Source organism: Antechinus flavipes, chromosome 2, assembly GCF_016432865.1.
Source record: "Antechinus flavipes isolate AdamAnt ecotype Samford, QLD, Australia chromosome 2, AdamAnt_v2, whole genome shotgun sequence".
Taxonomy (NCBI): Eukaryota; Metazoa; Chordata; class Mammalia; order Dasyuromorphia; family Dasyuridae; genus Antechinus; species Antechinus flavipes.
In genome coordinates this window covers 61,965,960-61,977,629 of record NC_067399.1, presented here as the reverse complement: position 1 = coordinate 61,977,629, position 11,670 = coordinate 61,965,960, and positions in this window count along the sequence as shown.

Below are 11,670 nucleotides of genomic sequence, written 5' to 3'. Positions count from 1 at the left end.
ATGCTATGCTCTTCCAATTTATTTATAATCTCATTCTTTACATGAACCCATTTTGACCTTATCTTGGTGTACGGTGTTAAGTGTGGGTCAATGCCTAGTTTCTGCCATACTAATTTCCAATTTTCCCAGCATTTTTTGTCAAATACTGCATTCTTATCCCAAAAACTGGGATCTTTGGGTTTGTCAAACACTAGATTATTAAAGTTATTGGCTGTTTTGTCCTTTGAACCTAACCTATTCCATTGATCAACTAGTCTATTTCAGAGCCAATACCAGATGGTTTTAGTAACTGCTGCTTTATAATATAATTTTAGATCTGGTACACCTAGGCCACCTTCATTTGATTTTTTTTTTCATTAATTCCCTTGAAATTCTTGACCTTTTGTTTTTCCATATGAACTTTGTTGTTATTTTTTCTAGGTCATCAAAATAGTTTTTTGGGAGTCTGATTGGTATAACACTAAATAAATAATTTGCTTGCCCAATCCAAGAGCATTTAATATTTTTCCAGTTGGTTAGATCAGACTTAATTTGTGTGGAAAGTGTTTTGTAGTTTTGCTCATAAAGTTTCTGATTTTCCCTTGGCAGATAGATTCCTAAATATTTTATGCAATCAGTAGTTACTTTAAATGGAATTTCTCTTTGTAAGTCTAACTGTTGGGTTTTGTTAGTGATGTATAAGAATGCTGATGATTTATGTGGCTTTATTTTGTATCCTGCAACTTTGCTAAAGGTGTGGATTGTTTCTAATAACTTTTTTGTAGAGTCTCTGGGGTTCTCTAAGTATACCATCATATCATCAGCAAAGAGTGATAATTTGGTTTCCTCATTGCCTATTCTTATTCCTTTAATCTCTTTCTCAACTCTTATTGCCAAAGCTAGCATTTCTAATACAATATTAAATAGTAATGGTGATAGTGGGCAACCTTGTTTCACTCCTGATCTTATTGGGAATGGTTGCAGTCTGTCCCCGTTACATATGACGCTTACTACTGGTTTTAAATAGATGTTCCTGATTAGTTTAAGGAAAAGTCCATTTATTCCTATACTCTCAAGAGTTTTTAATAGGAATGGATGTTAGATTTTATCAAATGCTTTTTCTGCATCTATTGAGATGATCATATGGTTTTTATTAATTTGATTATTAATATGGCCAATTATACTGATAGTTTTCCTAATATTGAACCAGCCCTGCATTCCTGGTATAAATCCTACTTGATCGTGGTGTATTATCCTGGGGATGATTTTCTGGAGTCTTTTTGCTAATATCTTATTTAAGATTTTAGCATCAATATTCATTAGGGAGATTGGTCTATAATTTTCTTTCTCTGTTTTCAACCTACCTGGTTTAGGTATCAGTACCATGTCTGTGTCATAAAAGGAATTTGGTAGGATTCCTTCATTCCCTATTTTTTCAAATAGTTTATATAGCATTGGCGCTAATTGTTCTTTGAATGTTTGGTAGAATTCACATGTAAATCCATCTGGTCCTGGGGATTTTTTTTTAGGGAGTTGATTAATAGCTTCTTCTATTTCTTTTTCTGAAATGGGATTATTTAAGCAATTTATTTCCTCCTCTGATAATCTGGGAAGCCTATATTTTTAGAGGTAGTCATCCATTTCACTTAGGTTATCAAATTTATTGGCATAAAGTTGGACAAAATAACCCTTTATTATTTCTTTAATTTCCTCTTCATTGGTGGAAAGTTCTCCCTTTTCATTTTTAAGTTTGACTACTAATTTGATTTCCCTCTTTCCTTTTTCTAATCAGATTTACCAAAGATTTATCAATTTTATTGGTTTTTTCATAAAACCAACTCTTAGTTTTATTTATTAGTTCAATAGTTTTTTACTTTCTATATTATTAATTTCTCCTTTTAATTTTAGAATTTCAAGTTTAGTAATTGATTGGGGGGTTTTAATTTGGTCTTTTTCTAACTTTTTAAGTTGCAGGCCCAATTCATTGATCTTCTCTTTCTCTATTTTATTCAAGTAAGCCTCTAAGGATATAAAATTTCCCCTTATTACCACTTTGGCTGCATCCCATAAATTTTGGTATGATTTCTCACCATTGTCATTATCTTGAGTGAAATTATTAATTGTGTCTATAATTTGCTGTTTCACCCAATCATTCTTTAAGATGAGATTATTTAGTTTCCAATTAGTTTTTGGTCTATTTACACCTAACTTTTTGTTGAATGTAGATTTTATTGCATTGTGATTTGAAAGGAAACATTTACTATTTCTGCCTTCCTGCATTTAATTTTGAGGTCTTTATGTCCTAATATATGGTCAATTTTTGTGTAGGTTCCATGAAATGCTGAGAAGAAAGTATACTCCTTTCTGTCACCATTCAGTTTTCTCCAGAGACCTATCATACCTAATTTTTCTAATATTCTATTTACCTCTTTAATTTCTTTCTTATTTGTTTTGTGATTTGATTTACCTAAATCTGAGAGTGCAAGATTGAGATCTCCCACTATTATAGTTTTGCTGTCTATTTCTTCTAGCAACTCTCTTAACTTCTCCTTTAGGAAGTTAGATGCTATATCACTTGGTGCATATATGTTTAATACTGATATTGTCTTCATTGTCTATAGTACCCTTTAGCAAGATATAGTTTCCTTCTTTATCTCTTTTAATTAGATCAATTTTTGCTTTTGCTTGATCTGAGATAAGGATGGCTACCCCTGCTTTTTTGACTTCATCTGAAGCATAATAGATTCTGCTCCAGCCTTTTACCTTTACTCTGTATGTATCTCCCTGTTTTAAATGTATTTCCTCTAAACAACATATTGTAAGGTTCTGACTTTTGATCCAGTCTGCTATCTGTCTCCTCTTTATGGGAGAGTTCATCCCATTCACATTTACGGTTAAAATTACTAATTCTGTATTTCCTGCCATCCTAATATCCCCAAATTATACTTTTCTTTTTCTTGCCCTCCTTCCCTTCTTCCCTAGTATTAAACTTATTGGTCCCACTTGTGTTACGCAGCTCTCTCTCTCTTCAGTATCCGTCCCTCCTCCCTTAGAATCCCTTCCCCTTTCTTGTACCCTTCCCTTATTACTCTTTTTCCTTTTCCCTTTTCCTCTCCCACTTTTTAATGAAGTGTAAGAAGAATCTCTGTAAAATAAATATGTCAATTATTTCCTCTTTGAGCCAACCACTCTGGCTGCATCTCACAAATTTTGGTATGTTGTCTCATTGTTGTCATTATCTTGGATGAAATTATTGATTGTGTCTATGATTTGCTGTTTTGCCCATTCACTCTTTAGGATTAGATTATTTAATTTCCAATTAATTTTGGGTCTATTTTCCCCTGGTCTTTTATTGAAGGTAATTTTTTTTTCACATTATGACATGAAAAAAAATGACTTTCTGTAATCTCTTTGCTAATATTTTATTTACTATTTCTGCCTTTCTGTCTTTGATTTTTGAACTCTTTATGACCTAAGATATGGTCAAGTTTTATATAGGTTTTATATAGATTCCATGAACTGCCAAAAAAAAAGTGTCTCCATTCTCCAAAGATCTATCATATCTAACTTTTCTAATATTCTAGTTACCTCCTTAACTTCTTTCTTATTTATTTTGTGGTTTGATTTCTAAGAGAACAAGGTTGAGATCCCTGCCACTATTATAGTTTTGCTATCTATTTCTTTTTGCAGTTCTCTTAATTTCTCCTTTTGGAATTTAGATGCTATACCATTTGGCGCATATATTTAGTATTGATATTACTTCATTATCTATGGTACCCTTTAGCAAGATATTCTTATCTCTTTTAATTACATCTATTTTTTGCTTTTGCTTCATCTGAGATTAGGATCTCTACCCCTGCTTTTTATTTTACTTCACCTGAAGCATAATAGATTCTGCTTCAGCCTTTTACCTTTACTCTGTATCATTCTGTTTAAAATGTGTTTCTTGTAAACAACATATTGTAGGATTCTGGCTTTTAATCCAATCTGCTATCCACTTCCATTTTATGGAAGAGTTCATCCCATTCACGTTCACAGTTAAAATGACTAATTCTGTATTTCCACCCATCTTATTTACCACAAATTATGCTTTTCTCTTTCCTTTCCCCTTTCTCCCCTCTCCAGATATTTGTTTCTGGCCACCACTTGCCTCAAGCAGCCCTTTCCCTTTATAGCTTCTTTCCTTTTCTTATACTTTTCCCTAACTACTTCTGTTTTCCCTTCTATTAGCCTGCTCCTTTCCTTTCCCCTTTTGTTACAATCCTTACAAAGTGTTAACTTACTGGAATTGATAGAAACAATGCTTATGTATTTAAGTTTACACCTTTGAGAGTTCACACATTAGCTCACACATTAGAGTTCACAAGTCCAGGAGATTCACAAGTTATACCTCCCACAGTCCCACTCTCGGAGGAGGAGTCAACCTTTGAGTTTATACCTTTAAAAGAACATATAAAAGGAAAAGCCTCAGCGAGGAGTCGGTTGGTGAGATTGAGAAAGCAGGATTTAGTCAAGAAGAACCAAGATTCAGAGAGAGCTGGAGGCTGAAGCAGGCAGAGGCAAAGGACAAACTGCTAGAGCTCTTGGAACCAAGCAGAGAGGCCTCTAAAAAAGCTAACCAGGCTATTTTGAAGGAGACAATAAAGGACTGAACTTCTAACAGCTGCCTGCATTTGGGGAGATTTACTTGGAACTGAAAGTAAGGCTGCCTCTAGAAACTCCCTGAGAAACCTGCTCCCAGAGAACAAGTATATTTGAGAAAAGAAGAATACTACACCCTTTCCCCTCCCATTTCCTTTTAAAGTGAGACAAGTTTCTCTGTAAAACCAAATATCTCTGATATTCTCTCTCTGAGACAAATCTAATGAGAGTAAGATTCACAAAATGTTCATCCCTCTTCCTTTTCTCCTTAATTATGATAGGTCCTGTTTGCCTCTCCATGAGATATGATTTCCCTCATTTTGCCTCCATTTTCCCCTTTTCCCACTACAATCCTCTTTTTACCTCTAGTTTCTTTTTTATATCATAACAATAAAATAAAATTACACCTATGCTCTCTATGTATACCCATAACAGAGATATAGTTCTCAAGAGTTCTTTTTTTTAAACCTTTTTATGCTTCTCTTGAGTTCTATATTTCGAGGTCAAATTTTTTGTTCAGCTCTGGTCTTTTCATCAGAAATAAATGAAATTCACTAGGATCATTGACTGTCCATCTTCTTGCCTGAAAGAAAATGATAGTTTAGCTGGGTAGTTTATTCTTGGCTGTGTTCCAAGTTTCTTTGCCTTTTGGAATATCAGATTACAGGGCCTTCAATCCTTTAAGGTGGAAGTTGCTAGGTCCTCCTTAATTCTTATTGTGATTCCTCGGTATTTGAATTTTTTCTTTCAGGGGATTTGTCTTTGATGATTTCCTGAAAGATGATGCCTAGATTCTTTTTTTTTCATCATGGTTTTCAGGAAGTCCCATAATCCTTAGTTTGTCTCTCCTAGATCTATTTTTTCAAGTAGGTATTTTACATCTTTTATTTTTTCATTTTTGGTTTTGCTTGATTGATTCTTGATGTATCATTGATTCATTCATTTGCATTTGTTAAGTTCTGATAGTGAATTCTTTTCTTCAGCTATCTTTTTTTTTATTTGGCCAATTGAATTTTTAAATAAGTTGTTTTGCTCTATGAATTTTTTTCCATTTCACAAATTCTGTTTTTAGAGTTGTTTTCTTTTTCCATTCTGTCATATCTATTTTGTAAGAAGTTATATGCTTTTTCCATTTTACTAAATCTATTTTGTAAGGCTTTTTTTTCCTTTTCTAAACCACTTTGCCGGGTTCTTATTTCCTTTCCTCATTTTTTTTCTAGCTCTCTTTTAAAATCCTTTTTAATTTCTTTCAAGAGAGCTTTGTGAAATGGGGACCAATTTATATTGTTCTTTGGGGTTTTATCTGGAAATGATCTGCTTTTAGTGATCTCAATGTTTGAAATCTGTTCTTCTCTGCCACCGTAAATGGTCAGAGTTCTTTTTGCTTTTTTGCTTTTTTTTTTTTTTAAGTTAAGGCCTACTTTTAGGGTAAGGAGAAGATTGTCCAAGCTTTCTCTACAACCAGCAGTAGCTATGCTGGGTCAGTGCTGACTGACTTCTGGTGCTGTGTGGGTATGTCTAGATCCCATGAAATTGTGGCATTTGGGGGTTCACTATTTGTCTTTGATGGATTTCTTATAACTAGTCTACTGATATAGTAGCTTGCAACCAGGATAGTGTAGAAATCACTGCTGTAGATTCCTCCCAGTAGTTTCTCCCGCATGGAGTCCACACTGCCCTCACTCCTCATCTGTGCTTGCTCTGTGCCCAATTGAAACAGACCTTTTCTGTAGATCTTTGAAATTATCTTCTGCTGGTAATATGTTACACTCCCAATATTCGTTGGTTCTGTCACTCCAAAACTAGTTCAGAGACTGTTTACAGAATAACTGTTGAATCACATGATTCATTATTAGGGTTTTTGTTGTTGTTCAAGATGTCCAGCTCTTTGTGACCCCATGTAAGATTTTCTTGGCAAAGATAGTGGTTTGCCATTTCTTTTTCCAGTTTATTTTTCAGATGAACAAACTGAAGCAAACAGGTTTAAGTGACTTGCCCATAGTCACAGCTTGTAAGTATCTGAAGTGGGATTTTAAAAACTCAGATTTTTCTGATTCCAGGCCTGGTGCTTAGCCACGGTCATCTACTTGATTGTAATATTAAGGTTGCAATCTGCTAAGAGCTTTCCACTATAATCCCCCAGATCTTTCCAAGATCTTCCTAACCATTTTATATTTCCCTATCTTATACTTGAATAAAGTTGATTTTTTCATACTTAAGTCTTATATCTTAGCTTTATCCCTATTGAATTTCATCTAATTAGATTCAGCCATTTACTTTAATCTTTTGAAATTTTCTTTAATTCTGAATCATTATCCTCAATGTTAGCCACCCTTCCCAGCTTGTATTGTCTGCAGATTTGATGAATATATTACTTTATTTTTTTTCCTAAGTCACCAAAATATGTTAAACAGCACAGGACCAAACACAGATCTCTAGAGGTCCTTACTCACTGGTGACCCCAGTATCGTGGCTCTTCACTTAGATATACATAAAGTATATTAACTATTCACACCTTATATGTGGGAACCTGTCGGCTAAAATAAGATAATAATCTCTTGTAGCTTATTTCAGAAAGCTTTAAAAGAAAAGCTTTGGAAATCAACTTTAATTGTGGTTTTGAAGCATTAATATTTTGTCTCAAGGGAAGTGAATTATTTTCTTACTGGCAATGTTTAAATAGCTTTCAGCTTGAACAATCTTAAGCAGGCAGACTATCAGTAATGAGTGGCTGCAAAACCCCAGGGTGCAATTCTAAAGGAGTAATTGTTTTAGATTTGTTTGTGCTGTTGCTGGTCTCCACTGAGTTTAAATTGTTCTTATGTGGTCCAACTGTATCTCACTAGAGGCAACTGATACATATCTCTGGGATCTTTTCTATTGCTCAAGTTTTTGCCTGCAAAGGAAGGCACTGCTGGCTGGCCACTTAGTTCTCTAACTGAGAAGGCTACGAGATCAGAATTTTATCTGTGCTGCTAAATGTTGTTCTAGGAACATAACTTTTTTTTTTTTTTTAGATTCAGCCTAATTTCATGGCCATTATTTTTTTTTTTTTACTTGGGGAAGAGTAGTCTGAGCTTACACCTGTAGACTTGACCTACAAAAGTTCCCCAGCAATATCATCACAAATAATAAGTCATGAGTCACCATATTTATCCAAACAGAAAGTGAACAGAAATCAGAGAAATCATACAGATTGGAATATGCCAGAAAATACAAAAATGGAATGAACTCTTCTACATAGTTCAATCAAAAGAGAGATACTGATTTCACCCAATGAAAAATTATCTGGTTTCTAATCCAGTCAAAAAGTAATTATTAGGTAATACAAATGGGATCATAAAGAGTTGACTTGACTGAAATGAGTAGACAACAAAAACAGGTCAGATTTTTTTCCAAATCTATTTGATTTTCTTTTAAATTTATTTTTATTATTATTTTTTAAATTTTTCTTTAAAACTTAAATACAAAATAGAAAAACAAAAACAAATTTAAAAAATAAGGACATTGCCACATATACAACAGAACATGAGAGAATTAAAAATATGAGATAATAAATTTCCATTTCAAGAAAACCTACATAATGAATATTACACATTGTGTCTGGAGATGTTCATCTTTTCTTTGCTTACTTTTATGTTTCCTTTTGTTTTTTGCTGTGCACTTATTACTTTATTCTTTTTTTCCCCTTACCTCCCTCTCTGCTTTGCCCCTACAAGTAAACATGACAAACAAGCTAGTAACCTTACATAGATATATATGATTGAATATTTGCACATATGTGTTTATAGATATCTATGTATGTATGTGTATGCATGTATATATGTAAATATATACATGCTTACTTGCAGAGAGAGATTGGGGCAAAGCAGAGAGGGAGGTAAATTTATATACTTATATATGTTCATATATATAAATTTATATATGTCTTCCTAGGAATTTCTGAATCCATTCTGCTCAATATCATATTACTATTCTATCATAATCATATACCACAATTTGATCGGCCATTCCCCAAATGATAGATGTCTCCTCAGTTTCTAATTCTTTGCCATCACAAAAAGTGTTGCTAGAAATTATTTTTATTCATAAAAGTCCTGCTTTTTTTTAATCTCTGTGGGATATAGACTTAGCAATAGTATTATTGGACAGGCAAAGTTTTATAGCCCTTTGGGTATAGTTCCAAATTGTTCTCTAAGGTAGTTGGATCAGTTCACAACTCCAGCAATAGTGCATTAGTGTCCCAGTTTTTCCACATCCCCTCCAACATTTGTCACTTTCTTCTTCTTTCATATTAGCTAATCTGATAGCCATGAGGTAATAGCTCAGAATTGTTTTAATGTACATTACATGTACATGTACAATCAATAATTATTTAGAGCATTTTTTCACATGACTAGAGATAGCTTTGATTTCTTTGTCTGAAAACTGCCTCTTCATATCCTTTGACCATTTATCAATTGGGGAATGAGTTGTATTATTATAAATTTGACTCAGTTCTCAATATAGTAGAGAGATACGACCTTATCAGAGAAACTTGCAATAATTTTCCCCCTATTTTCTTCTTTCCTTACAATATTGGATGAATTGGTTTTGTTGGTGCAAAAACTTTAATGGAACCAGAATTATCTATCTTACTTCCTGTGATTCTTTTTATCCCTTGTTCTGTCACAAATTCTTCCTTTACTCATAAATCTGACAGGCACAATTCCATTCTCCCCTAATTTGCTTATGAAATCACTTTTTATTTCAAGATCATTCACTCATTTTCACCTAGACTAAATATGGTGTGAATGATGGTCTATGCCTAGTTTCTGCCATACTATTTTTCAGTTTTCCTAGAAATTTTTGTCAGATAGTGAGTACTTGTCCCAAAATCTTGGATCTTGAGTTTATCAAACACTAGATTAATATGGTTATTTTACTACTGTGTATTGTGTACACAACTTACTCCACTGACCCATCATTCCATTTCTTAGCCAGTATTATATTATTTTCATGATTACTGCTTTGTAATACAGTTTGGAATGTAATACTGCTTGGCTACTTTCCTTCATATTTTTTTTCATTAATTCCCTTGAAATTTTTTGACATATTGTTTTTTCAGACGAATTTTATCATTTTTTCTATATATATAAAATTACTTTTCTAGCTCTATACAATATTTTTGATAGTTTGGTTGGAAATAAGTAAATTAATTTAGGTAGAATTGTCATTTCTATTTTATTGACTCCATCTACTTATGAACAGTTAATATTTCTCCAATTGCTTAAGTCTGTCTTTGTCTGAAAACTGTTGTAATTGTGTTCCCAACAATTATGTTCCTAGGCTTGTCTTTGCAGGTAGACTCTCAAGTATTTAATATTATCTGCAGTTATTTTAAATACAATTTCTCTTTCTATTTTTTCCTGCTGGACTTTGTTGGTCACATAGGAAATGCTGATGATTTACATGAGCTTATTTTATATCCATGTAACTTTGCTAAAGTTAATTCTTTCAATTAGTTTTTTAGTTGCTTTTTTAGGACTCTTTAAAGTATACCATTATATCTTCTGAAACAAGTGATAGTTTTGTTTCTTCATTGCCTATTCTATTTCTGCTAATTTGTATTTCTTATCTCATTGCTAAAAGTAACATTTCCAGTAGAATGTTGAATGATAGTGGTAACAATAGGCATCCTTATTTCACCCTTGATCTTATTGTAAAAGCTTCTAGTTCTTCCTCATTACAGACAATGTTTACTGATGGTTTTAGATAGATATTATTTATCATATTAAGGAAAGCTCTACTAATTCTTATACTTTCTCATAATTTTTACGTGGAATAAATGTATTTTGCCAAAAGTTTTTTTTTTTTTCTGCAGATATTGAGATAATTACGTGGATTATTGTTGTTTTTGTTACTGATATGGGTCATATTAAGTGACTTGCCCAGGATTGCACAACTAATGGGTGTCTGGGGCAAGAGTTGCATTCATTTAGGTCTTCCTGATTCCACAGAACTGCCTAGAGCTCTGTATCTCTTATGAATGCTACACCATTGGTTTATCATCCTTTCTATCAATTAGGACAATTTTAGACAAATGATCTAGGATTGAAAGTTGTGTTGCAGTGGTATTGGTAGAAAGGCTAGAGAAGAAAGAGAATCCAAGGTTCTGCCAAGTTTCATGGGGTCAGCTTGGGTTCTGGGAAGCTGGGGGAAGAGGAAAGGAGGATGAAAGCTTTACCAGCCATTCATCACCAAAGGCTTTTCAAAGGTTATTTTTTGAAAGAGAAATGATGCAGTTCTGAGCCATAGAGGCTGAACATACATGGTATTGAAGTCATTTCTCTGTGTGGCTAAAGTAGATGGAAGAGGAACATCATGAAAATTGAAGAGTTTGATAAATTTGGTGGCCTAGGTGCTAGTTGCCTCTATGCCTGGAATGCTCTTCCTCTCATATTGACCTCCTGGCTTCCCTAGCTTCTTTCATATCCAAACTAAAAACCCCACCTTCAGTAGAAATCTTTTGTCAATCCCCCTTAACTCTAGAATCTTTCCTCTGCTCATTTTTTTCAATCTGACTTATGTTTAGCTTGTATGTATATAATTGTTTGCATGTTGTCTCTTCTATTAGATTATGGGGTTTCTGAGAACAGCAATTTTCTTTTGCCTTTTTCATATCCTCAGTGCTTAGCATGGCACCTGATAAATAACTGGATCTTAATAAATATTTATTTATTGAATGATTGAGTGAACATCAATAAGAACATTGGTAGTGTGGACCCAGACCCAATTCCCTATTGCCAACCAAGGAGCAAGAAAGAAGAGGCCTGGTCAACATAGACCAAAAGCCTGAATTTCATGGCAGCTAGAGAAGGTCTATCCTTCTATTAAAGGATATTAATGTCCTTTATTAATTAACCCACTTATTAACCCACTTCACCTCCATTCCCCCATTCACAATACATGCCATTTCTGCAAAGTGATGTAATTGAAGAGCCTGTCTCTGATGAACTTTATGTTGATCACAGATATAATACTGAAAAAGATATTAATGCAAATCTTTAA